Genomic DNA, 27162 nt, shown 5'->3' with positions numbered 1-27162 from the left:
TTCTATGTGCACAAATATTGCCTGACATCCTGGGTAATTCTAGAATATTTGTAAGAAGCTGACTTTACACCTCTTTTGAGGAAAAAAAAAGCTAGAGGAAAATGACGCAGAAGAAAAATACTACTGTATGAATCTTTTTTCCGAGATTTATTGCTACTGAACAAAAGGTAAAAATGGCTCAAAATAGTTGCAAATTCCAGATGTAAATAGCCAACATGATGTAGTGCACTTCTCCATCACCAAGTGGTTAAGTAGCCATTTATTCAAATTTAGTCTCTTTACATCTAAACAGCTGTTCTTAGTAGAGGCTTCGACTCAACAATAAATGACTATTGATGTGAATCACATGAAGCAGCAACAGCTTATCACTGGTGTTTTACAAGCTGTGCAATTGCATTTTACAGATCTTAAAACCTGCTACTTAATGCAGCCAAAGGGAATTATTGGGGCACTGAAGGGGTAAAAGTTCCTTCTTGCTGTTTAGCACAGTAATTCACTTGTAGGACTGACACAACTTGATTAGTGCCTGACCTGCTGTGCTTTTCCAGCACCACTCTGATCTAAACTCTGGTTTCCAGCATCTGCAGTCCTCACTTTTGCCTACAACTTGATTAGTGTTAATGTTTAATCCCAGATTAAACTGCCAAATTTAAATTACAGTCTGGTTAGGGGCAAGTAATGTTTTTAAACAAGTAGATAAGGTGTGAGATCCAGATATTTACTAAGAGAATAAAGCCACAAGACTCTACAGTTTGAACAAACAATAATAAAATTTCCTGTACAAGGTTGGAATTGTCATACAAACTACTATGTTTCAAATTTATATTCTATCACCAGACCTATCATGAGGCATGTATAGGTAACAAAATTAATTAATTAGATTACTTACAGTGTGGAAACAGGTCCTTCGGCCCAACAAGTCCACACCGACCCTCCAAAGAGCAACCCACCCAGACCCATTGCCCTACATTTACCCCTTCACCTAACATTACAGGCAATTTAGCATGGCCAATTCACCTGACCTGCACGTTCTTGGACTGTGGGAGGAAACCAGAGCACCCGGAGGAAACCCACGCAGACACGGGGAGAATGTCTGCAAACTCCACACAGACAGTTGCCTGAGGCGGGAATTAAACCCTGGTCTCTGGCGCTGTGAAGCAACAGTGCTAACCACTGTGCCACCATGCCCACATCCACTGGTTCTCTCTTATCCATTCTACTAGTTATGTCCTTAAAAAGTCCAGAATGCTTGTTAAACATGATTTCCCTTTCATAAATCACTTTTGACTTTTTCTAATCCCATTGATATTTTCTAAGTGCCTCATTATCACATCCTTTTAAGTAGATTCTAACATTTTCCCTATTAGTGATGTCAGGTTAACTGATCTATAATTCCTTATTTTTCCCTAAACCCCACATCCTCCAGCTTTATTAAATAATGAGGTTACATTTGCCACCTTTCAATTTTCCAGGACTGTTCAAGAATCTACAGAATTTTCAAAGGTGATAAGCAACTCATCCACAATTCCATGGTCATGTCCTTTAGTACTCTGGGATGTAGATGATCAGGTCTTGGTGATTTATCAGTTTCAATCCCATTAATTTCTCTAGCACTATTTTAAAAAAAGCACTATCAAATTTCCTTCAATCCTTCTTCAAAATTCATCCTTTGGTTCCCTACAATTTCTGTGAAGTTACTTGTGTCTTCTTCTGTGAAGGACACTGCCACGTTTGTGTATTCTGGTATAGAAACTTCCGTAGTGGACATAACAGATTTACATTTAACTCTACTAATCGTTAAATGTGATCAAAGATTTCACTGAGCAAATCAAATGGCAAATGTGGTCAAAATAGATCCCACAGTTTCCTCATCAACTTACACCCTGAGACATTAATGATATTGAGAGTCATCAAATCTTATTAAACTTTACACAAGATTCCAATTCCTTCTTTTTCAAGGAACTGGCTTAGGAAATCTCTCAAAGGCCAATCCGTCATGAAATGCCTTAATGACTGATCACCTCCCAGGCCCTCAGTTCTTTCTCCTGAAACTGTGCCCGATTGGATTCACAAGGCATTTAACCACTGGCACAATTCCAGCTACTGAGCTGCTCGACACAGAATACCCCTATTCATAGGTACTCAATTGTACCTAACTGCACCAACACACCACTGTTGCTTACAGGCTTTTTTTAAAGAATCATTGAATTGCTACAGTGTGGAAGCAGGCCATTCAGCCCATCAAGTCCACACCAACCTTTTGATGAGCATCCCATCCAGACCAACTCTCCTACTTTATCCATGTAACCCTGTTCTTCCCATGGTTAATCCACCTAGCCTGAGCACTACAGGACAATTTAGCATGGCCAAATTACCTAACTTACACATCTTTGGACTGTGGGAGAAAATCTACACAGACACAGGGAGAATGTGCAAACTCCATGTAGTTACCTAAGGGTAGAATCGAACCTGTGTACCTGGTACTGTCAGGCAGCAGTGCTACCTACTGAGCCATCGCGCCACCCATATTTTTGTTAAGCTGCCACTCTCTGACAGACAGCTTCTTTTCAGATCCACTGAACTAAATAATACCTTAAGTGAAACCAACTTCATCTTTACCTGCTCCAAACAAACTGCCTGTTATCTTTTAACTACTCTGAATAATCTGTTCAGTTACGTCGACCTGTTGTGAGTGAGCTATTTAAAACCTTGTAACAAGCCCCGCTATTGTTCCTGGGCAGATTTGTATATAACTAATATTTCGGAATAATCAGATGTAGCAACTCTCAAACTCTCTGTCCCTGAATATTACCATTTTCACAGATTGATGACTTGCTTCGTACAAATTTCATACAACAAAATGGCATTTATCACATTGATACTTGTTGGTGTTGGCTTGTGAATGTTTCTTTTTCGTGTTGCTCTGTTTTCTAAGTAGCTGTCACAGAACTCTGTCAGGACAGGAATACTCAATGCACAGTTAGAACAGAGGACATGGCAGTATAGTATTACATCAGTAATTCCGAACTCCAAGCTAACATTCTGGGAATATGAGTCCAAACCACATCATGGCAGATGGTGAAATTTGAATTTTAAAAAATCTGGAATAAAAAGCTAGCCGGATGGTCAATATGTCTCAAATGTCATAAATAAAACCCCCACCTACTTCACTAATGTCCTTTAGGGAAGGAAATTTGCTGCCCTTTCTTGGGCTGACCTATAAGTGACTCCAGACCTACAGCAATGTGGTCGATTCTTAATTGACCCCTGGGCAATTAGGACTGGGCAATAAATCTTGGCTTAGCCAGCAATGCACTCAATCAATGAAATGTAAAGAAAAACTGCTCGAAAATCATTCTATACCTAAAGTTAAGTTATTCTTTAAGTAAAATAGCATTGAGCATAATTTGATTTTACAAACTGCGAAAGGGGAAATAGGACTAGAAATGTCTAATAGTGCAATCATTTTTGAACGGTGTGTACTTAGTTACTTCCATCGTCTCAGATTTTAAAATAAACCCATTAATATCTGGGATTTAAGACCTTAATAAGAAGTTCTGAAAGGTTCAGAACAGAGTCCCGCAGCAATGGGACAACCCAGTGCCAAAGATCACAAGGAAAGACTCACTTGCTCTTTTGCTTGGATTGGCTGCCAGTTCCAATTTCCCAAGGTCCTTAATGAAGTCCTTATTTATTGCATACCAAATGGGATACAATTCCGATTCCGATTTTATTCACAGCTAATAAGACAGAAGTAGCAGTAACAGAATTACCTAGTGATAATCTGTGGTGAAGCAATTTGGAACAATATTTCTGCAGCTCTTTATGCACACACATAGTGGGTTTAAATCAGATTGCCACGCAAGTTACAATCTCCAAGGTCTTAGACAAGATTGAATAGAATAGAATATCCTTTATCGTCACGCCTACTCAATTACTGAAGTATAGTGAAAAGTTTTACAAAGTTGTCTTGTATGGTGCCATCTTAAGTACCAGTCTTAGATATAAAAGAGGAAAAAGATAAATATAGTTGCATTACTTTACAGTGTTTAAAGAATAAGTTAGAAATAAGGCATAGTTAAAGGAATGCAGTCAGATAAAAAAATTTCAAAAACATTATATTGCAGCAGCTCAGCGCAGGGGCTTCCATACGGGGTCTGACTGCCTGCGCTAGACCCCAATCCAACAACCGGCCTTGCTGTGTTCCAAGCCTCCAGTCCACTCTGTACGGGCTCTCAGCTGCTCCAAGGTAAGTTCCAGGACTGCTTCCCTGTGCTGGCTGCTGCTCCAGGATTCACCTCCAGGGCTCACCAGCTCCTTCTTTCCTCTAACACAGCAAGGAGAAGAAACAAAGAGAGAAAAGAACAGACAAAGCAGAGGAGCTCTGGCTGGAGCAGCTTACTCTACTGCCATCTTGACCAGGAGAAAGTGAGGATTGCAAATGCTGGAGATCAGAGTCGGGAGTGTGATGCTGGAAAAGCACAGCAGGTCAGGCAGCATCTGAGGAGCAGGAAAATCGATTTTTCAGGCATAAACCCTGATGAAGGTCAAGAGGAAGTGAGTAATGGTCTCTCTTTGGGAGATACGTTCTCCTTTAAAAATGATGCTTCATGATCCAGAAGGTAAGCAGAACTTGGAGAGCAGGGGAGGATGACATTTACTCCTATTACTATGGAACTTACTGTTAACAAAGCAGTGGGTGGCTGCCGGCGCTGGACAATAAAAAGAATATATCACATTGCCTGCTTGCAGGATAGCGAGAATATACAGTAATAAAGGAAGGCATCTGGTGTGGGCTCATCATCAGCATTGTTTCTTTCTGATCCCTGCCATAATATCTTGATAGTTTTCACCTTCACCTAACTAATGTACTGGATGGCAACAAGTAAAATTCTCATCCTAGTTAGGCACAGGTCCCTGTTAATGGGGGCTATTATTTCTTTCAAAAGACAATCTTTCTATGTTATGAAGTATTATTCAACAATGTGATACTTTTTTTTAGTGTGCACTGACATGGGAGGCTTTTTATTGTCTTGTTGGACAGTAACATGATCCAACATATACTTAAGGAGTTCAGTGATTTTCTTAATCATTCATTGACTTTTAGCCTTGCGGACCTCAGTTAGTGTAGCACCATCTCCTGGAGTTCTGCTACAAGTTAGCACTTTGTTAGAAATGACACATGCAATCAATATGGGAGGGATATCAAGCAAGGAGCTGACAGCAAGCTATGGCAGCTTGTTAATTGCTTCCTTGTTGATGGATAAAGGCTGATTGAAGATACGGTTAAAGTGGTCTGCCTATCTTTCAAGAATTTGGGCATTTTCTGTGAGCAGTATTAATCCATTGACATCAAGGTTTGGTGCTGAAGCAGTACGATGGGACTGGTTGACCGATTTTAGATCATTATCGAGTTTCTTCCTGTCTTTGCAGTCAGCTTACTGTTTTGATCCAAGTTGATGGTAATACTAGACAATCCGATCCCAGAGTGAAACCTGGCTTAGTGGACCTCAAGTTTTTGTTTTGCAATTTGGTTACCATGGCAATCAGTCATTGAACATATTCATGCAAGGCTGCCAATGTCCTTTTAACAAAACAACACAATTTTATTACACAGAAGAAAATAAAAATACAAAGACAATTTGGAAAGATATTATGAATTACAAAATAAAGATTCAACCCTTTTTCCCCAACAATATCCTTTACACTCAGCACTGGTGAAGTGGAACTCTTACCTTCAATCTTTGATTTCTTACTTGTCTGACAAGGTGACAAAAGCTTCCTTTTGACAACTTTCTGCATATTCACCAAATGTGACTTTTTACATCTCACCCTGAGACATACAGACTCCGGCTAATGTATTGCCTTTTACTTTGACTATTTTGAGGATGCTCAACAGCATATTAGCAGCTATGGATCTTTTCTTCGAAACTCAACCTACTTCTGGCCTCTCATCCTCTGAGTTGTAAAAGTTCACCTTAGCAAACAATTCAGCAGGATCTCACCAGGTAGCTTGTCAAGTCATTTAGCTTAAATCATATGATTTTGTTGGTGTTGCTGTTTCAACTCATCTTAAAAAAAGTCACTTCACAAAACTAAAAATCAAAATCTCATTTACCTCAGCTTTAGAATCCACGTTCCCAAATAATAAGGATGAAAATATATTATACACCTGTATCACATTGTGAATAAAGCTTGTGTACTGTTAAATTCAGCTGATTGGCATGGTGGCTCAGTGGTTAGCACTGCTGCCTCACAGAACCTGGGTTTGATTCCAGCTTCGGGCGACTGTCTGTGTGGAGTTTGCACGTTCTCCCTGTGTCTGTGTGGGTTTCCTCTGGGCGCTCTGGCTTCCTCCCACAGTCCAAGGATGTGCAGGCCAGGTGAACTGACCATGCTAAATCGCCCATATTGTGTGCATTCATCAGGGATAAGTGTAGGATAGGGGAATGGGTCTAGGTGGGTTATTCTTCGGAGGATTGGCATGGACTTGCTGGGTCAAAGTGCCTGTTTCCACACTGTAGGCAATCTAAACTAATCTCTCTGAGCTTGCATTGGTCAGTCCTGTTAATACATTTTTTGTCATAATGTCATAATTTTTGTCATTATTTAAGCCCTGTAGTGGCAATGTTTCTTCTCCAGTCATTTCTGGATTACCTCATTGTTTTTATTAAACCAATCTTGATTCTGACCAGAGGTAGGGGTAAGGGAATCCACAGCAGTGTAAAATATTATATCTCAGAAGATCATTCAGTCATTCTCAATGCAACACCCATTTTCACTTCACAAACTGAAATTTTGGAGTTTCTCTGAGATGGTTTCCCTCATGACCACTGTTTGAGCCTTGAAACATCAAAAGAGTTTAGATTTTCATGTTCTAAGGTGTCTAGGGCATGAATATTGAATGAAGTTTTGAAACTACGAAGATGGTCAGTCCATCAGTGAGTGTCACACATGGTTTTGCGAAAACTTGCCTTCCCCACCTGTCCAATTAAAACATTGTCCATTTGCTGTTAAAACAACAAATGGCCTCTGCATACATTCTGTGGTCAGGGAGATGGAAACTATTGGTGATTAAGGGACCATGCTCAGCTCCAACATCAGCAAGAGGAGATCATTGTTTAATAGCAGTATATCCCACTTATTTTTGGTGGTTCTTTCCCACATCTGTTACCTAGATCAATGTTTGCATCAAAGTCGTGAAAAATGATTATCCTGTTTGACTTTTGGCACAGTAGCAATCAATTATACTATTGAACCCCTTTTTTTAACACTATTCTTTTATGGAATATGTGTGTGTCATTGACAAGACTGGCATTTGTTCTTCATCCCTAATTACCCTCGAACTGTATGGTTTCCTGGGCCGTTTCAAGGTAAACAAGTTTGATGTCACAGAACAAAAGATTTCCTTTCCTAAAGCACATCAGTGAACTAGATAGGATTTCGGCAATCAATAATAGCTTTATGATGATGATTACGGAGGCTAGCTTTCAACTCTAGATGTAATAATTGAATTTAAGTGAGCTGCCATGGTAAGAGTTGAATCTCAGTTCTCAGAGCATTAGCCTGGACCCTAACATCACAAGCCCAGCCCAGTCACATCTGCCTCTGTTCTATCTCTGCTGCAGCCAAATGGAGAGACAGCAGAACTAACTTTTCTCAGGGCCACTCAAGCAATATCAACTGCATAGAAATAGTTTTAGGCAAGTCAGAAGGCAAAAGAAAATAGCATTTCTTCGGATAATTTAACATCTGTTATACGATTGATCCGGATGTTAGATCACAGAGTATTATTTGAAAGGGTATGTTGGCCTTCATGGCGAGAAGATTTGAGTACAGGAACAAGGGTGACTTGCAGCAATTATACAGGGCCATGGTGAGGCCACACTTGGAATACTGTATGCAATTTTAGTCTCCTTATCTGAGAAAGCATGTTCTTGCTGTACAGGGAGTGCAGCGAAGGTTTTACCAAAATTCGTTGGATAGCAGAAGTGACATATGAGGAGAGATTGGGTTACGTAGGATTGTATTACTAGAGTTTAGAAGAATGAGGCGGGAGGGGTGGGGTATCTCATAGAAACCCACAAAATTCTAACAGGACTGGACAACTTCGATGTAGTTCCCAATGGTCGGGAGTCCAGAATCAGAGGTCATATTTTAAGGATAAGGGTTGAACCTTTTAGGACTGAGAGGAGGAGAAATTTCTTCACCCAGAAAAAGGTGAGCTTCAGAATTCACTGTCACAGTGAAGCAGGTAAAAGTCAGACGTCAGAAATCAGTCAGCTGTTCCTACCATGACATCAAGAGTGTTAAATCATTTCCTTCATCCCCCATTGACTCTAATATCACCTGGTGTGTGTGAAAATTAATACATTATAAGCCCTTATTAACAAATTTCAACCATTAGTTTTCAAATGATTTAACATGTTAATAATGTTTTTTTGGTATGCATGCGCATCTCAGACTATCACTGCAGAACTGCAGGAGCGTATTATTAGAATAATTCCTTGGACAGGTATCATGCGATAAATCCAGCTGTGGTGTTAAAATCATTTTGCAGCAAAACAGATGCTCAGAAGTATTATTAAGGGCCACAGATTCTGCTGTGGCTCCAACTAAATTTTCATTGGTCTCTCGAGACTTGGATGCTGCTAAATTATCCCTAAATCAGTAAAAGATAATCTCAGGAGCTAAAGCCTCTCAGCAGTCTAGTGTATATCTTTGACACCTCTCCTTTGCTTTGCAAGGCAAATAAGCAGTGACAGGAGTGTTGTTACGGATCATGCAGATAACCAAATGTAGGCAGCAGTCAGGATTCACAGCCTCAGCTTTAATCATTCCACAGAAGAAGACAAGCAACAGACGGGATAAACCTTTGTAACAGAAAGATAAAAGTATTTAGCCCAATTTATATGAGTAACTGCAAATGCATCAACTCGCACTGCTCAAGACATTAACCAAAATAACATTCAACTTTCTCATTTAAGCTGCAGCACACAGCGTGGAGAGCACTGAAGTAAAACACATTAATATTTTATGAATTCACACTTAAACACATCAGCAGAATAGCAAATCTCATTATTGCCAGAAATTGTATTTTGTATTATTTAACAGAAAACATCCCATATCAAAGCAGGAAATTGATGAGCTGTGTGCAATACAACTTTGGGGGAAAGCTTTCACTTTGTCCACCTGGACAGTGAAATCATTGGATGAAAGTGAGCCTTGGTCAATGGTGGGGGAGGAGGGCTTTTTTAAAAGGTGTTAATATATTTGAGCATTTGCAGTTCAAGTGCCCTTAAGTAAGTGTGCTGTTATGCTGTTGAGAACCAACCCAGTCCATGTGGTATTAGGAAGAAGTTCCAGAATTTTGACTGAGCAACAGTAAAGCAAAACCCAAAACCAGTCAGAGTGATGTGTGCCTTGGAGGGGAATTGACAGGTAATGGCATTCCATTATCTGCTGCCCTTGTCCTTCTAGGTGGTAGAGGTCATGGGTTTGGAAATGGCCATCAAAGGGAGCACATTGAACTGGCATAGTTCATCTCATAGATGGGGTACATACTGCTACCACATTATATTGCATCTGCCATTATAATTAGATGTTGGAAGGAAGATCATTGACAAGGTGATTGAAGATGTTCAGATCTAGGACATTAATCTGAGGAACACCTGCATTGATATCCTGGGTCTGAAATGATTGACTTTGAAAAAACACTATCACCTTCTTTTCAGCACGGTATAGCTCCAACCAGTGGACAGACAGGTTCTCCTGATTCCCTTAGGATTTTGTGAGGGCTTATTGATGCTCTGCTCAGATAAATGCTGCCTTGATATCAAACACTAACCTCAGGAATACCGTTCTTTTGCCTATGTTTGAATCAAAGCTATAACAAGGTCTGGAGCTGAGGGCCCTGGCATTTCCCAAACTACGCATGTTATTTAAATATTTTTTCAGTGGTTATGCATGTCACTGGGAAGGCCAATATTTATTGCCCAACCTCAATTTCCCATCAAGTGAGTGACTTGTTATACTATTCAGAGGGCAGTTAAGATGATGAGACCGAGGAACAGGAGTAGGCCATACAGGCTCTTGAGCCTGCTTACCATTCAGTAGGATCAAAGCTGATCTGACACTCCTTTTGTCTACTTTTCTGCCCTTTCCATATAAACGTTGATTCCCCAACTGATCAAGGATCAATCTCAGCCTTAAATTACACAAGGACTTTGCCCCTTTGGGCCTTTGTGACAAGGAGTTTCAAAAACTCAACTCTCTCAGGGAAGAAATTCCTCCTCATCTCAGTCTTAAAATTAGTGCCCCTGTATTCTGAGACTATGCGGTCTATTGCTAGACTCTCCCATGAGGGGAAACACCCTCTTAGTATTTACCCTGACGAGACCCTTAGGAATCCTAGATGTTTCAATGAAGTCACCTCTCATGCTTCTAAATTCCAATGAGTAGAGTCCCAAACAGCTTAGCCTTTGTTCATAAGCCAATCTCTTCACAATGGGATCATCCCAGTAAACCTTCTCTGCCTCTAATGAAATGATATGTTTCTTTCAATAAGATGACCAAAACTATTCACAGCGCTCTGGGTGTGGTCCCACCAGCAACTTGTACAGTTGCAGTAAAACTTCCCTACTGTTATACTCCAAACCCCTTATGGGTTTATTTGAACCCATGTCCTCAGAAGGTTAGCCTGGCCCTCTGAGTATTGTGGTGGCGTGGGGGTATCTGGGCCAGAGCTTACAGGTTATAGCTGAATATAAGCTCATAGATGCCAAAGTTTGAGCTGCGGGTCAATTTGAAATCAATTCCAGTTTTACAATACAACCTGATGGTCAATGTACGAAGGCGTCTCCACAAGGATTGTGCGGTGGTCACTCCTATCAGTACTCTCATGGATGGACAGATGTATCTGAAATGGGTAGATTAGTGAGATTAGTAGGTCTTTCCCACTTGTTGGTTCCCTCAAGTTTTTACTTTTAAGAATCATTCTATGATTCTGTAAATCAATTGTTCAGCCATTTACATGCTGGAACTGGTTTATTTTATATATATCCAGAGTACTCTTACACACAACTGAATGGTTTTATTCCACCAAATCACCATGACATTTTTTCTCACTATTTACTATCACCAGTAAAATGCCAGTGCAGCCAAAGGGTAGATCGGTTTTATTTTGTTTTGGTTCTGTATCTGGAAATGTTATCATACACAACTGAATGGCTTTCCCTCCACCAAATCACTGTGACCTTTCTCCCCAACTACTGATCATGACCAGTCAATTGGTTGAGCAGCCAATTAGATATTTACTTGCAAAGCTTGTATTGGATCTGCTTTATTTTGCTTTAAATCAGACCTGTTATGCCTCTTATCTGGATAAGGTAGGACTTGAACACAGGCCACCTGGCTCAGAAATAGGGACACTACCACTGCATGACAGGAGCCCTGTCTGGATCTGTTTGTGGATCTTCTTATGCAACCTGTTTAGATTTGTTATGACAAATTTGCAGAACAGGTGGGAATGGAACGTTGGCCTCCTGGCTCAGAGATAGGGACACTGCCACTCCAAAATAGCCCCTTCTAGCTCTGCCTTTGTTTTTGGTCCTGGATCTGCTTTATGCTTTTGTTGATACTCTCTAACCATCTTGTTTAGAGCTGCTATTGCACACCTCTGGAGCAAGTGGTACTTGAACCAGGCCTCTTGGCTCAGAGATAGGACCATTACCACTGCACTACAAAGCTCCTTCCTCGATCTGCTTTATTTTCCTAATCAATCTGCTCAGAGATGTTATAACACGCCTCTGGAGCAGTTAAGATTGGATCTGGGTCTCCTGGCTCAGAGGTAGGGGCAGTGCCACTGCACCATACAAGTCCTTCAGTTTGCATTTTCCTTATTACAAAAACACATTCGACTGGAAATATTTTCTAATCAACCTATTTAGAGATTAGATCAGATTCCCTATAGTGTGGAAACAGGCTCTTCGGCCCAACCAGTCCACACCGACCCTCCGAAGAGTAACCCGCCCAAACCCATTTCCCTCTGACTAATGCACCTAACACTATGGGGCAATTTAGCACGGCCAATTCACCTGACCTGCACATCTTTGGAATTAGCACCCAGAGAAAATAGTGTGGAAACAGGCTCTTCGGCCCAACCAGTCCACACCGACCCTCCGAAGAGTAACCCGCCCAAACCCATTTCCCTCTGACTAATGCACCTAACACTATGGGGCAATTTAGCACGGCCAATTCACCTGACCTGCACATCTTTGGACTGTGGGAGGAAACCGGAGGACCCAGAGGAAACCCACGCAGACACGGGGAGAATATGCAAACTTCACACAGTCAGTCGCCCGAGGCTGGAATCGTACCTGGGACCCTGGTGCTGTGAGGCAGCAGTGCTAAACACTGAGCCACTGTGCCCCTATGTTAGATGTTAGGACATGGCTCTGGAGCAGGTGGGACATGAACCTGGGTCTCCTAGCTCAGAGGTAGGGACACTCATAAGAGTCCCTCTGGATCTGATTTTTTTTTTCTGGATCTGATTTTTCTTTTCTGGATCTGCTTTATGGAGGAATAGTGTTTCAGCAGCTGAGGGCAATGAGAGAGATTTTTTCCCACTCTTCCCCGTGTTACTGGGTATAGCCTCAAACTAAAACAGTATGAAAAAGCCAACCTTTTAAGACTTCAACAGGACTAACTATGAAGCAACGAATGGTGATTATAAGAAAACAATTTGCTGAACTTGAGGAAAATTGCTTTGGGCTAAATCTGTACGACTTCTGGGACCTATACTTTAAACACTTTTGAATAATGCAGAATGTATGAAATATACAACACAGAAACAGGTGATTCAGTCCATGTGGCGCTTTGGGTCCATTTGAAGATCCTCCTAATGTGCTTCATTTAGCCATGTTAACATTTCATTTTTTCATTCTCCCTCATATTCTGATTTAGGTTTCCATTACAGTTGTCTATATAGATAGTCATAATTACACAGTGAAATATATTGTGCTGGACAATTGACACTGACTTTCCTGCAGCAGGTGGTAAATATAAAACCTTGACTTAAGTTATTGAATTCTACATTTGTTTCCAAATTTACAATGAAATTCTTTGGAAATAAAAACGGAAAGTGCTGGAGAACCTCAGTAGGTCTGGCAGTATCTTTTTATAGTTTCTCCAGGAGTTGCTGCTTTTTTTTTTGTCCTTATTCCTATGGTTAATGGACAGTTGGGTCTTCCACATTTGCTGAGCTTAAAGCCTTGGCTTTGTTTAAGAGGCAGTTAGGCAGCAGCTGATACTTAACCTGGAGCAGACAATACAACAAATTGTCATAGCTTCCTATTTCATTGGAAATCACCTTTAAAGAACATGCAGGATGCTAGTGGATTATTACACAGGAAACCATTCGATAAAGTTTAATCTACACCATTGTAACTGATGTCTTTGGTAATGGCAATTGACCATTTCTACCTTTCAACCAAGAGCTGGTCATTCAGTCTCATGAGGCTGTTTGATATAAATAACTGACAGGATAAAAAGGAATGGTAAAAGCAATAGGTTGTACTTTAATAAGACATGGTTAATAAACCTCTTTATAAGGAGGTTTCCTTATAGTCCAGTACATTCTCATGCTGTGTTCAAAATAAATTAGTTACAGTACAGTTTATATTGGTCAATAACCAATGACTGTACTGCATCCAATACCTAATTTTTAATGTGCCTGGAATTTGAATTGTTGTGTTGTCAAACAGTTGCAGGTGGTTACACATAAGGTTACTGTCAGAGGTGGCTAAACTGAGTTTACAGCTATTTCATTGTTGTTTTATAAACCAGGCATATTCCCAGGGGTGATGTATTCATTGACAACTTTGCAAATCAATGTTATGAAAGGAGTTTTCCCTTGACACAAATCTCATGAAAATGCGAAGAGTTTTAGTAAATTGTATGAAGAATTCAGAATTTAATGAAAATTCCTGGAGTAGAAATTGTAGATAGAGAGGTGAGTTAATTATGTGGGTGTAATGACTGAAACGAGGTCAGCAGGTGGACCTCATGGGATATGAGTTCCCTGGTTGGGGGCTGTTAAGCTGGTTCAATCAGGAAGCCCAGGCTGACAAATATAGACAGGAATGTCAGGGTTCCATGCACTTTAGGAACCAGCTCTGAGCTAGCTGGGTCAATGTCATGTACTTTGCATATATAAATGAAAGGATGACTTGATGATGGGATTCTTGTCTTCCTGGAGTTATTTCAGTGGGGTCTGAAATGCACATTTAATAATTACATGGCAGTAATGGGTCAGGACTGACACCGTGTCATGATATGTTCCTACCTGTATTATATTTGTATGCTATGAATTTTCATTACCTTTAAAACTTATTGAAGCTTAGTCCTAACTTCAGGGATAAGTTAGCAGTGCATGGGAATCCCGTCAGTAATTAAAAGCTGGCATGCATCAGTTGGCTTTGTTGAAATATGTGGCATCGGGAGGGGAGTAGGGGAATTGCAGTTTGCATGGAGGCTCAGGACCAACTCAGGGGTGCCAGGGACATGGAAATATAATATGGAAATGTCCTCATGCCTTGAGTGTGACTGGGGAATTTGAGTCCAGGCCATGAAGACAAATGAGAGACCTAAACAATGGAGAGTCAGCACTGTCCATTAGTTGTCCAGTCCAGTGGGTCAGTCAGAGGGTGCTGGCTGGCAGGGCTTGTCCATAATAGCAGGGGAAGTCTGAGGCAATGTCTACCCTGAGGTTGGGATAGGCATGGCATGACCTAATGGAACCTCTAACGATGGCATGGAGTGGGTCAATGTATGAAGGAGGACCAGAATGCAGGAAGGTTCCAGGGGAGAGGTGACATGCACACGTCAACAGGTCTATCCCCACCCCAGTCCCCCATCAGCCCACTCACACTTATGGTAAGGACAGTCTTTCAGGCTATCATGCATTCTTATCATTACACCTTGAATATATGAATCGTGTAAACCCTGCATAAACTTTCACGTTTAGAAGATATTGATGGCTGCACAGGCAACACCTCGCTTGGTTTTGATTCTGCCTCATTCACCAATACCCCGTTTGTGGATAACTGAATATACACTAGTTCGAAATGCACTCATCGTTTTCATCACAGAACTACCACAGCTCAGCACCCTGGGCAATGGATTTTGTAGTCATTGCTCAATTCCCTAGAGCACTGGGATAATTGACTAATCATGGTGGCATCAGAGTCATCTGTTGTGTGAATGAGAAGGGATTTGACTCTCTAAAGTTCAACAAGACCATAGGTTTCACCATTCGGGATGGCACACCATGAATCCAATTCTGTCCTGTGAGTGGGCACGTAGATGGCAATTGACATTTAATGCAGTGTAATAAGAGTTCAAACATTTGGGAGGAGTAATAATGCAGTAAATTATACATTATGCAAAGAAGAACAGTCTTGAAGAGTTTAAATTCTGTCCTTACTACCTTTAATGGACATGTTCATGCAAACAGAATTTACCCACTATAAATGGTGGATGATAAATTTATCAAGCGCTTAAAGCCAGACAACACTGTTTATTGAGTCTTGCTTGTTTGCTTCGTGTTAGTGTCACTAACCATGCAGTTCCTACATCACTGAGAAAAAATATAAGACAGAAACAGAACTCATTTAACACTCTCCTAAATTAACCTTGTTTCACAGTTTACTTTTGAGGGACGATTTTAAGCACAGTCTGTTAGACTGAAACAGTCCAAAGTGGCAGTTTTACCACTGATCATCAAACTATCTACTTCAAAAGATGCACATTCAACTTGCAATAGAATAAAATCAGGGACTGGGGAGGCAAGTGCAAAGCACCATTGCCTCACAAAGCCAGGGAACTGGGTTCAATTTTCAGCCTGGAATAACTGTCTGTGTGGAATTTGTGTGTTCTCACTGCTTCTGCAGGTGCTCTGGTGTTTTCTCACAGTACAAAGATGTGCATGTTAGGTGAATTGCAAATGCTAAATTGTACATAGACTCCAAGGATGTACAGGCCAGGTGGATTAGCCATGGGAAAAGTGGGTTTACAGGCATAGAGTGAGGCCTGTGACTGGGCCTGAGTGGGATGCTGTTCAGAGGGTTGATGCAGACCCAATGGGCCAAATGGCCTCTTTCCACACTTTAGGAATTCTATGATTTAGTCTTTTTAAAAATAAATTGTAGTAAGCCCAGGTAGTGAGAACATCATGGTTTGTGAAAGTGGAAACCTTGTAGCTAGTGACAGATGGAGTCCACGTATACTGGAACAGCATTTTAACTTATTCAATATCTTATTGTTAAAAGGTATGGATCCTCTGGCACCCCTCAGTGTTGGATGATGATATATTTAACTGGAAACAAGCATCCATCTGAATTCAATGAACGGCTGATTGAAATGGCCTAAAGTCTGTCTTTGAACATCTGCAGAAGGAGGTCACAGTGGAGATGTCAAGCAGTTACAATCAACTGTTCCTGATCCATTAAGGAGTGGTAGAAGGGGTGCACAGCTCTTTTAATGAACAAAATCTGTCGCAATTTTTCTCCTTACTGCTCAAGCATTTTGTACTAAAGTGGCACTGCAGTACTCACTGCTCCTCAGGTAAATAACTAATCGCATTTCAACATGGTGCAAAAGGCTTAACATGGTCAAGAAGCCATGGGCCCAAAACTGGACATTCTAAATCGACCCATAGCCAGAGAAATCAGGCCTGATAGAAAATTGGCCAAGCTACATTAAACAGCAGCTATCAGCTACATGGAACAGTGGAAACTCAGGTCAAAAAGGTCACAAAGCTTCAGGGAAACAGCTATAACCAGCCCAAGGCTTCTGTATAGCAGAAGCATCAATCAGACTTTCTGGCACCTTGACTTCCAGCCAGTGCCTGAGGCTGTGCTCTTTACATCTCCCCAGTATGGCAACAAGGAAAGGTCCCCATTGGCCAAAGGTGAGGTCCAGAGCAAGAAAGATCAAAACACACACCTGAATACCACCCCTCAGTCAGGATTCACAGTAGGACTCATGGAAGAAGACCATGTGGCAGCCCAAGAAAACTCAGTAGACGATTTGCCCTGATCTGCCAGACCCATATATTCATAGCAGAGGGGCAGCCCTACACCAGAGAGAAAGGAGATTCTAACGGTCCACCTCAAACATGTGGATCACTGCGGATAATATCCTTTCTCAGATGGATGGAGCTAGACAGAGAGTACATATTGTGGGAATTTGGGAAATGCTCACATGTTGTTTTTAATAGGGAATATTTTGTTAACAAAATCAAGTTGAACTGCAAACTGAATTGTGACCCTTTGTTCTCCTCACTGAAAAGAATGCTTGGATAAACTATATTTAATATATAAACTGGTCAAAGTGTCCAAAGCATGGACAACTTTACTGAATCGGGCAAAAGTGAGGACTGCAGATGCTGGAAACCAGAGTTTAGATCAGAGTGGTGCTGGAAAAGCACAGCAGGTCAGGCAGCAACCGAGGAGCAGGAAATCAACATTTCGGGCAAAAGGCCTTCATCAGGAATAGAGGCAGGAAGCCTCCAGAGAGATGACCTGGGGATTGCAGTGAGAGAGAGACTCACTCCAGCTCAGCACTGTCCTCATGACCTGTCCTACCTGCCAATCTCCCTTCTCACCTATCCACTCCATCCCCCCCTCTGATCTATCACCTCCATCCCCATCCCCCATTCACCTATTGTACTCTTTGCTACCTTCTCCCCAGCCCCATCCCCCCCATTTATCTCTCCACTCTGGAGGCTTCCTGCCTCTATTCCTGATGAAGGGCTTTTGCCCGAAACGGCGATTTTCCTGCTCCTCGGATGCTGCCTGACACTGCTGTGCTTTTCCAGCAATGTTCTGATCTAAACTTTACTGAATCTCCTACCATGGGTACCTGCCCTGAATAAACATGAGTGATACAGGTGACAAAGGCACATTGTTAAATTTGAAGGTCAAAGGCTTCAAGTTAAAACCACATGACCCTTGGCGTATAAATTGAGGCATGGAAGAAATAGTAAACCTACAGAAAACAGAAAAGAGTGGAGTGAGACAGTTCTGGCTGCCTAACTTTAAGAAAGATATCAAGGCCATTGAGAGGACTTAGAGAAGATTCTCTGAAATGGGACCAAGGATGAGAAGCATTAATTATCAAAGTTAAAAATCACACAACACCAGTTTATAGTCCAACAGGTTTATTTGGAAGCACACTAGCTTTCGGAGCGACGCTCCTTCATCGGGTGATTGACAATCACCTGATGAAGGAGCGTCGCTCCGAAAGCTAGTGTGCTTCCAATTAAACCTGTTGGACTATAACCTGGTGTTGTGTGATTTTTAAGTTTGTACACCCCAGTCCAACACCGGCATCTCCAAATCATTAATTATCAAAGCATCAAAACACATGGTAGAACTATAGAATTTATAGCATTAATCAGCTACAGAAATAGCTAAGATTAATTAACCTCATAGATTCATAGCTGCTTCAAAGTCACTTGTTCAGCAGAGTTGAATTTGTTCAGATTTGAAATAATAGTCACATCAATAGATTTCTGCTCAATTTCACAGTATTTTGTGGATGAGAACTTTTCTGACACACAGGTCTCCCGTGGTGTCCACCCAGCAATATATTCTTAAACTCAAATTTTCTACAATGTGGAATTCACTATTGTGCATAATGCCCATTTATTTTGAACTGTTCAACAATTCTGTCAAAATAACAGACAGAGAAATATTATATAACCACATGAGCCATTAGAGTGCTATTATCATCAATGGTAATTTCTACTCTTACTGAATGCTAATGTGATTTTTTGGGAACAAAATAGAAAGAGCACCTAATTATATGCTCAGCTGCAACTTAAAACACCTATTCCAGCCAAATTCTCAGTTGAATGTTGCCATTAATATGTAATGACTACCAGAACGTCTAAAACCTGGAGTCACTGTCTGTGACAGCAGATGCATAAATATATCCATAACTGATTCTCACACATATCAAAAAGCCAGCTCTAGTCATCAAAACAAGCTGGTGTCTGCTGCCATCTTGGATGTAAAGAGAAATAGCAGGATATATTTTGCTCATTCATTTTCTCTGCTCTGCACACTACACAAAATTGGGAGCGATTTCTTGACTGTGCAGACTAGAAGATGTATGAAAGAAAATGATTGTACTTTCTCTAGCTTTTATTTTGCAACCTCTGCCCACTCTTTCAAAACTTTTGATGTGCTGAGATTGATTTCAGGTGTGGGGGTGCATGATGCAATGCAATACTTAGAAAAATGAAGCATAGTATAAAATGTTGCAACTCCCCAGAGACGTTCAAGCTGCAGGATTTATCATTCTCTGCCAATTGTCTTGTCATCCCATGATGTGGGGCTTAGTGTTTTGAAACTCGTCAGAGTACATGGGAAGTAAATGAGAGGAAATGGGCAGTGGCGTGTTGGTTGGAGAGTATCGTGAGATCCGAAAAATGAGATTCTCAATACTGAGAAATAAAAGGCTGATGTGCTACCCAGGGTTAGATGGGAACCTCACTGCACGGATGCTCATTCATTTGCAGTTTGTTATTTTCCCAGGCAGTGGAGAGAAACTTGACAATTCCTCACATGAGCGTCTGAGCAGGTGTCTTTTCTGGATCCCTACTTTGACCAGTATCTCCCAACACATTCCACAGGGAATGAATTCTTGTATCCCCTGTCCACAGAGGTTGGCATACACAAAGCACCAGCCTCACCCCCCTCATCATGCCACATTTGAGACCAAGTACAGCTTGGTACTTCAATGCTGCATTTTGCAGCTAACCAACACTGTTCATTTCAATGCAACTGTAAGGCCAATTTGCATGAACAGGCACCCACCAGTGAATCAGGGCTCCTCACATTCACACACTTCGCACTTACTGTGTGGATGTACATGGCATCTCTGCCTTGCCTGTACTTTTAGAACAGCTAAATAGCCAGGCAACCTGTCATGATTGGCAGTCAGAAGCAGTCTGAGGGGACTATCATCATAGAGTCATAGAATCATAGAGATGTACAGCATGGAAACAGACCCTTCGGTCCAACCCGTCCATGCCGACCAGATATCCCAACCCAATCTAGTCCCACCTGCCAGCGCCTGGCCCATATCCCTCTAAACCCTTCCAATTCATATACCCATCATCAGTCAGGAAAGGTGGTGAGCTACCAAAGTGAGTGAGTAGGAAACACAGAGCAGGAAGGATGAGTAGTTTGGGATCTTAGACATTGAGGGAAGGTGCTGAATTAATATTGAGAAGGTTAGACCTTAAGCCTTGTTAGGAAGTAGGTACAATGACAGAGTTTGAGTGACTGTGAGGCAATAGACAGAAGATGGTGGCAATCTTTTTTGCAGTAATCCGAAGATCATTAACTTCTTGAGACACTGCAGCTTGCTCATGCAAGCCACAGACAGCGCTGACTCAGGTGGCCATTTCACACCAGGCCTGCAGTCTGGTGTGAATGCAAGACAGTCCTGACACCAGGGAACATTTTGCCACTGATGAGTGCAAGGCAGTGTTGTGGAGGAGTGGGGCATACTTAATAAGGTGAACAATGTAAAATTGTGCAAAAAAGTCACAAGGGCCAGAGGGAAACCCATAGTAAATTTAACTGCGCCTCCTCCTTGAAATTAATACAACCTAATTTTAGGGAAATTTAGCCTAATGTGCTCAGGCAACAACAAAATGGTTCTGCTCTGAAGGAGGGTCACTGAACTGAAAACATTAATTCTGCTTTCTCTCCACACTTGCTGTCAGACCTGCCAAGTTTTTCCATCAATTTCTGTTTTTGTAACAACAGAATGTTGTCTTAAGCATGAATGCCCCTCATGTGAAAATTTCCAAGTTCTAAACCTTCATGATGACAGTATATTTTTATGGGAAGTACTGGGTACTCCTGGATTAATGTCATAATACATCCATAGAACAGATGTAAGAAAATAATGAGTTGAATTTTCCCCAGCACCTGAATGATGTGGGCAATGGCAAAACTATTGGGAAAATGTGGCAAGTTCAGAAAAATTAGATTTGAGATGTCAAGAAAAAGTCTGATTTTTCACACAAGGTTTAAATGATGAGGTGACTATCTCACTGGAAAGTTGAGACACCTAGTTACATGCATTTACATCTCAATAGTATCTAATCACACCTAACGTATATACAGTATCCTATTCTCCCTCTTGTGCAGAGTAACTAGACAGCGATAATTCCTGACTGGTATGTCAGAGCAGGTACCGGGCACCTCCATCTCGCTGCTTGCTCCTCCGTGCCTCTAGCTTGGTCAACAATTCTCAACATTTCAGGCTACACTCCATGGGCAGTGACCATATGTAGTTCCTATCCATGGAGGTTTGCATTGGACACACACCTGCCTCACATGGCACATCTCCAATCCCATTAAAACACTGCACATCAATACTGTACTTTGAAGCATGCCAGCAAATTCCTGATGAAGGGCTTATGCCCGAAGCGTCAATTCTCCTGCTTCGTGGATGCTGCCTGACCTACTGTGCTTTTCCAGCACCACAATCCCGATGATGACAGCACCTTTCATTGCAATGCTGCTGCCAGGCTGCTTATGTGCAGGGTTAGACATACATCCCTTACATCAGACCTGGGTGTACCCATGGCCACTTCACTTTCTATCGTTACTGCTCACTCACCTCAAGCCCACTTCGAAGATCACCGCATCTTTGCCTTGCCCATAAAACACTCCATCTGCCAAACATTTGCCCACTCACTTAGCCTATCAATGTCCCTTTGTCAACTCTTTGTAAACTCCTCAAAACTTGCTTTCCGGTCTACTTCTGTATCAGCAGCAAAGAATGCCTACATTATAATTGGTCTATTCAACTAACCCCTTAATATAGATCGTAAATAGTTGAGGCCTCAACACTGATCCCTCTGGCACTCTTCTAGTCACAGTATGGCAACCGGGAAATGACCCATTAATGCTGACTTTGTTAACCAGTCCACTAGCCATGCCAATATATCACCTCCAAGAGCATGAGCTTTTACCTTTTGTAGTAATCTTTACATGGTACTTTCTCCAATGCTTTTCAAAATGCTTTTTACACTATATCTATTAGTTCCCATTTATACATCCTTTTTGGTACATCCTTAAAGAATTCTTACAAATTTGTCAAACATGATTTCACTTTCACAAAACCAAGGGGTCTCAACCTGATTGTTTTATGCTTATCTAAATGTCCTGTTTACTTTGTTAATAATGAATTTCAGCATTTTCCTAATGACAGCTGTGAGGTTAACTAGCCTGTGGTTTCCTGCTAAGTATATCCATCCAACAGAGGTGTCACGTTTTATTTTTCCAAACTGCTCCAACATTTAAGATTGCATCAAGTATCTCTGCAGCCTCAATTTTTAAGACCCTAAGATGCAGGCCATCTGGTCAAGGGGCCCTATCAGCCCCAAGGCTAGTGAGCTTTCAGAGTAACCTGATTATTTTAAATTCCTCCCTCCTTTTTACCTTTTGATTTTTGTGCTTTTCTAGAATGATTTTTGCCTCTTCTGCTATGAAGATAGATACAAAATACTTCTTCAGAGACTCTAACATTTCATTATTTCTCATTATTAATACTCCCTGAGGGTAGAATGCCCAATTTAGCTTTTTTTTAATACACTTATAAAACCAAACAATAAAAATGTTTAAATGTTTAAATGTCTTGCTAGATTTTTATCATACTCCAATTTCTCCCTCATTATTCTTTCTTAGTCAAACCTTTGCTGGTTTCTAAAATTATTCTTATCCGACTATTGACCTTTGCAGCATTGTACACCTTCTTTCTTATATCATCAACTTCCTTAGTTATCCGTCCATGATGGTGCATCCTCCTCATTGAGTCTTTCAAGGATATATTCTATTGAGAAAGAGAATAATGAAATATATGCATAAAATGTTTGCTACTGCTACACCTTTACACGATTTTTCCATTTCACTGTACCTGGTCCTGTCTTCATACCTTATAATTGCCTTTTTTGAATTTTAAATTTCAATTTTCTGACACATTCCTCACCCTCAAACAGAATGTAAAATTGTAACATGATACAATCACACTTACCTCAAGGATCCTTAACTATGAAGTTATTAAATATCCCTACCTCATTACGCATTACCAGCTCTAAAATAGCCTGTTCCATCATTGGTTCTAAAATGTATTGTTCTCCTGAACTCTCTCAAACACTCCACAAATTCAACCCTCAGGCTACTTTTGCTTATTTGATTTATCCCATCTAAATGAAGATTATAATCTCACATGACGTCTGAGGCACCTTTCCTACAATTGCCCAGTATTTCTTGACATCTATTCTGTCCTATAGTGTGGTTACTGTCAAATGGCCGACAAGTAATGTCCACCAATTATTTATTTCCTGAGTTTTTTGTTATCCCTACCCAAACAGATTCTATATTATTTTATTTGTTCATGACATGAAGGCATTGCTGACTAAGTCAACATTTAGTCCTTATCACTAATTACCCAGGACACATAGGTCTGGAATCACATTTGGTTCAGACCAGGTAAAGATCACAGATTTCCTTCCCTAAAGAACATTTTGACCTTCTGAACGTAGGTCATTTCTCTCTAATGATCTCATTGTTTATTAATAGTGTTACTCTGCCTCTTTTCATAGAGAGTAAAGATGGGTCAGGTCCTGGGGATTGGGTCTAAACTGAGTGAATGGGGGTCGGGCCCACTTTGAGTGAAGGATGGTCGAATCTGGATCAGGTGATGGGGGTTCCCGTATCCTGGAGATATCAGGTCAAGGTCCTGGGGTTGTAGATGGTCTGTGGGAGGTGTATGAGGTAGGTATGGAGTCAGTTGAATAGTTAGTTAGGAGTTAGACTACGTGAATAATAGTCTAAACATTTTCAGAGTATCTATTGACTTAATTTTATCAGAACCATCCTAAGTCACTAGTTTATAAGGAGACTGTTAGGTGTGAAAAAATTTGCCCAATGGAATTTTCACTTTCCCAGGCAATTTCTACAGCATTTGCTATGATGGTATTCCATACGGTTCCCATACACCAACACAACTCCCATCTGTACTGGGAAAACAGCTATCTGGCCATCAGAAAATCCAGGTTAATATATTATGTCGCATTGATATAATTCCTCCTCTCAGTCACATACATAGATGTTATCATACATAGTTCCAGGTAGGTCCAATTTTCTTTTTAGATTTACAAACTTGCTCAGGAATTATTCTTAAGAATGTTTTAAATGAAAGTTGTAACTGTGGCAAAGAAAAAGAATGATCATGTAGCTAATTTACATTGAAAAGGTGGATTACTCTCCGTGAAATATGATGATTGTGATTCTTTCAATGTAGGTAACACTCCATGATACTCGGTTAGCCTGGTCACTGTGGTTAGCACTGCCGTCTCACAGCGCCAGAGACCTCAGTTTGATTCCACCCTCAGGCAACTGTCTGTGCAGAGTTTGTACATTCTCCCTGTGTCTACATGGGTTTCATTGCATGTTCCAATTTTTTCTCATAGTCCAAAGATGTGCAGGTTAGATGAATTGGCCATGCTAAGTTGCCCATAGTGTCCAGGGATGTGCATGGTAGGTGGAGTATCCATAAGAAATGCAGAGTTACAGGATAGAGTAGGGGAGTGGATCCAGGTGGGATGCACTTCAGAGGGTCAGTATGGACTTGATGGCTCGATGGCCTACTTCCACAATGTAGGGATTCTATGAAGTTATGCAAAATGACAGGGATTCCTGACCCTTCAAGAGCGTCAAGAAGAAGTACTGTAATCTTCTTTATTTATGTCTACATGCTCAACCAATCAAGTTCTTCCACCAAAGGAGTCAACTCAGCCTATGGAGTTGTGAAAAATTCACAAATCCTACTTCATAAAAGGCTCAGACAATTACTGCATTTCACAAATTTCATTTATTATATTTTCCATGATACCATTAAAGCAGAAACCCAATATGGAGCAAACTGAATGCACGCACGCCAAATATTTTTCGTATCGACTCACTTTTTGTAAAGAAAAAGGAAGAAAAACATACATTTGGAAAAAATTTGCAACCAACTAAATACTTTTTAAAGTGCCTTCTAATGGAGGGAAATTATTGACCAAACTTTATTCACATTATTGTAAAACAGAAAAATAGTATGAAGGGCTTTGGAAAATAGGAACATAAAATGAACTAGTGTCTCAACATTTAATTAAGTAAAATACACAAAGATTAATGCAGATTAACATCTTTAAGTGTTACGCAACTGTCTGCATCTACATATATGTAAACATAATATCTAAAGGAAACATCAGTGTGTACAATGACATGGTTTGTCACCCATAGTGAAAGAAGACATAATGCATTTGATGGTGACAATTTTCTCAAATGGATGTTAATGAATCAACAACCCATTTTATACCTGATTCTAATATTCATTGTTTTCACAATGTTAAACGGTTGCATAGCTAATAATATAATCAAAGTTTTAACATGTGACAATACTATCCCTTTAACAAGGTTCTTTTGTCATTGTTTGTTTTTCAAGAGAGGTCATAAAGGCAGAGGTATCAAGTTGTCTTCTTTAACAATGACAGGGTCAGTTTTCTTAGTTCAGGTTTTTTCTAGTTTGGTTTAGTTTTAGCAGGCAGTCATGCATGCTTCAGCAGATGATCCTTGCCTGACTTCTCTCTTTGAAATCTCTCCTGCCTGTAAGAACCTGTGTTTGAAATGGCCGTTTGCCAAGAGGTGTGTTTATGGGACGATGTGGGAATTGAATAGCTCCTTAGTTAAGTTGTGTTATCAAGCCGGTTGAGTTTTCAAATAGTTATGTTATTTTCAATTCCGTTTTCTTTTGTTTGTGTTTCAACTGTAGTGTTTAAATAAACTCTGTTTTGCGTAAACTCGAGTGAATTGACCAGCTGCATCACACCTGGAATACTCATTTCACATCTGCTTTTAACTTTAGGGTTTAGACTACCTTCTGGAAATAGTTTGAGGGGGTCTGCCCTGGTCCATGACCAACAGAACGTCAAAACAATTGAAAACATTTTGTCTAACATATGAAGCATTACATGCGTTCCTCTCAGGTTGTAAATGTTAACTCAATTATCTAACATGTTGGAAATAGTAATCAGCTCACATAATACCATTGTAAATAAATATTATATTCAAACAGTCCCCTTCCCAGATAATAAGTATGCTTTCACAAAGGTTTCCCTATTAACATCAATAAGCGTTCATAACTTCTGCCTCTTAAGAGGGAAAAAAAACAATTTTGGAGAAGTAGAATAATTATTTTTAAAAATACATGTAATTTCGGATGTAGAACCAAGTTTAGGATTTAATCTAGGCACCATAAACATCTCCACTTACTAAAACAAAATGGAGAGTTGTAAAGTCTAAGGTGATATTGCAGGAGGATTCTTTGACAAAAAAAATTGATCAAAATCTCCTTGTCCATTAACATGGATAGAATACTTCTTTATGAGGTGCATGTACCCTAGGTTTTATAAGTGTCAAGAAATATTAGCTTCTCAGAGGTCAAATTATACAAAAGACTGGTTTTGTTGAAGGAATTAAAAATGGATATAATAAAGCTTAAATGTGTTCCTAATTTTCATACAGATGAATCCAAATGAGATTATATTGATAAATATTGTGATAAATATTGAGCTAGTTAAGCAGCACCATGCTGATAAAATGAGAAGCTCAGTTTGAATACTGCTCTCCAATAGGTCAGTGTTGTTCATGTCTAATGTGGTTACAAACAGGGAACTTTATCTGCAAGGTAAACGTACTGATAAATATGTTGTACTGCAAACAGGTAATAACTTTACATTGACAAAGCGCCTCAATGTCAGTGATGTTTTTGTGTTTGTGGTAATACTTTTATTCATAATATATAATCCTGAGGGGTCTTGAATCATGGAGTCCAATGGTTCGATGCAGAGAGGATGTTTCCCCTTGTGAGGCTGTCTGGAATTAAGGGGTGCTGTTTAAAAATTACAGGTCTCCATATTAAGATTGAGGTAAGGAGAATTTCCTTCTTTCAGGGATTTATTAGTCTGTGTATTTCTGTTTCCCAGAAACCAGTGGAGGCTGGCTCATTAAATATATTCAAAGCTGA

The 27162-nt window shown here is 40.4% G+C and overlaps 1 protein-coding gene across 10 annotated transcripts in view; it reads right to left on the bottom strand.

Annotated features, from left to right (window-relative positions):
- The window catches only part of LOC122561107 (heparan sulfate glucosamine 3-O-sulfotransferase 1-like), a 142516-nt gene that overhangs the window by 77228 nt on the left and 38126 nt on the right, over positions 1 to 27162 (bottom strand). For 3 of the 10 annotated variants that reach the window (XM_043712526.1, XM_043712533.1, XM_043712532.1), the window contains 2 exons: positions 22822 to 22920; positions 10835 to 10918 (listed from right to left, as the gene is read on the bottom strand). The exons of 3 other annotated variants lie outside the window; for them this stretch is intronic. The gene's annotated coding sequence lies outside the window, so the exon portion shown is untranslated. Of the gene's footprint in view, positions 1 to 3628; positions 3705 to 6336; positions 8874 to 10834; positions 10919 to 22821; positions 22921 to 27162 lie in introns of those variants that run through there. 4 more of the 10 variants (XM_043712527.1, XM_043712534.1, XR_006314903.1 and 1 more) reach the window with 3 other exon arrangements.

Source organism: Chiloscyllium plagiosum, chromosome 22 (genome assembly GCF_004010195.1).
Source record: "Chiloscyllium plagiosum isolate BGI_BamShark_2017 chromosome 22, ASM401019v2, whole genome shotgun sequence".
Taxonomy (NCBI): domain Eukaryota; kingdom Metazoa; phylum Chordata; class Chondrichthyes; order Orectolobiformes; family Hemiscylliidae; genus Chiloscyllium; species Chiloscyllium plagiosum.
Note: the sequence above shows the minus strand (reverse complement) of the source record. Positions and strands in the feature narration are given on the sequence as shown.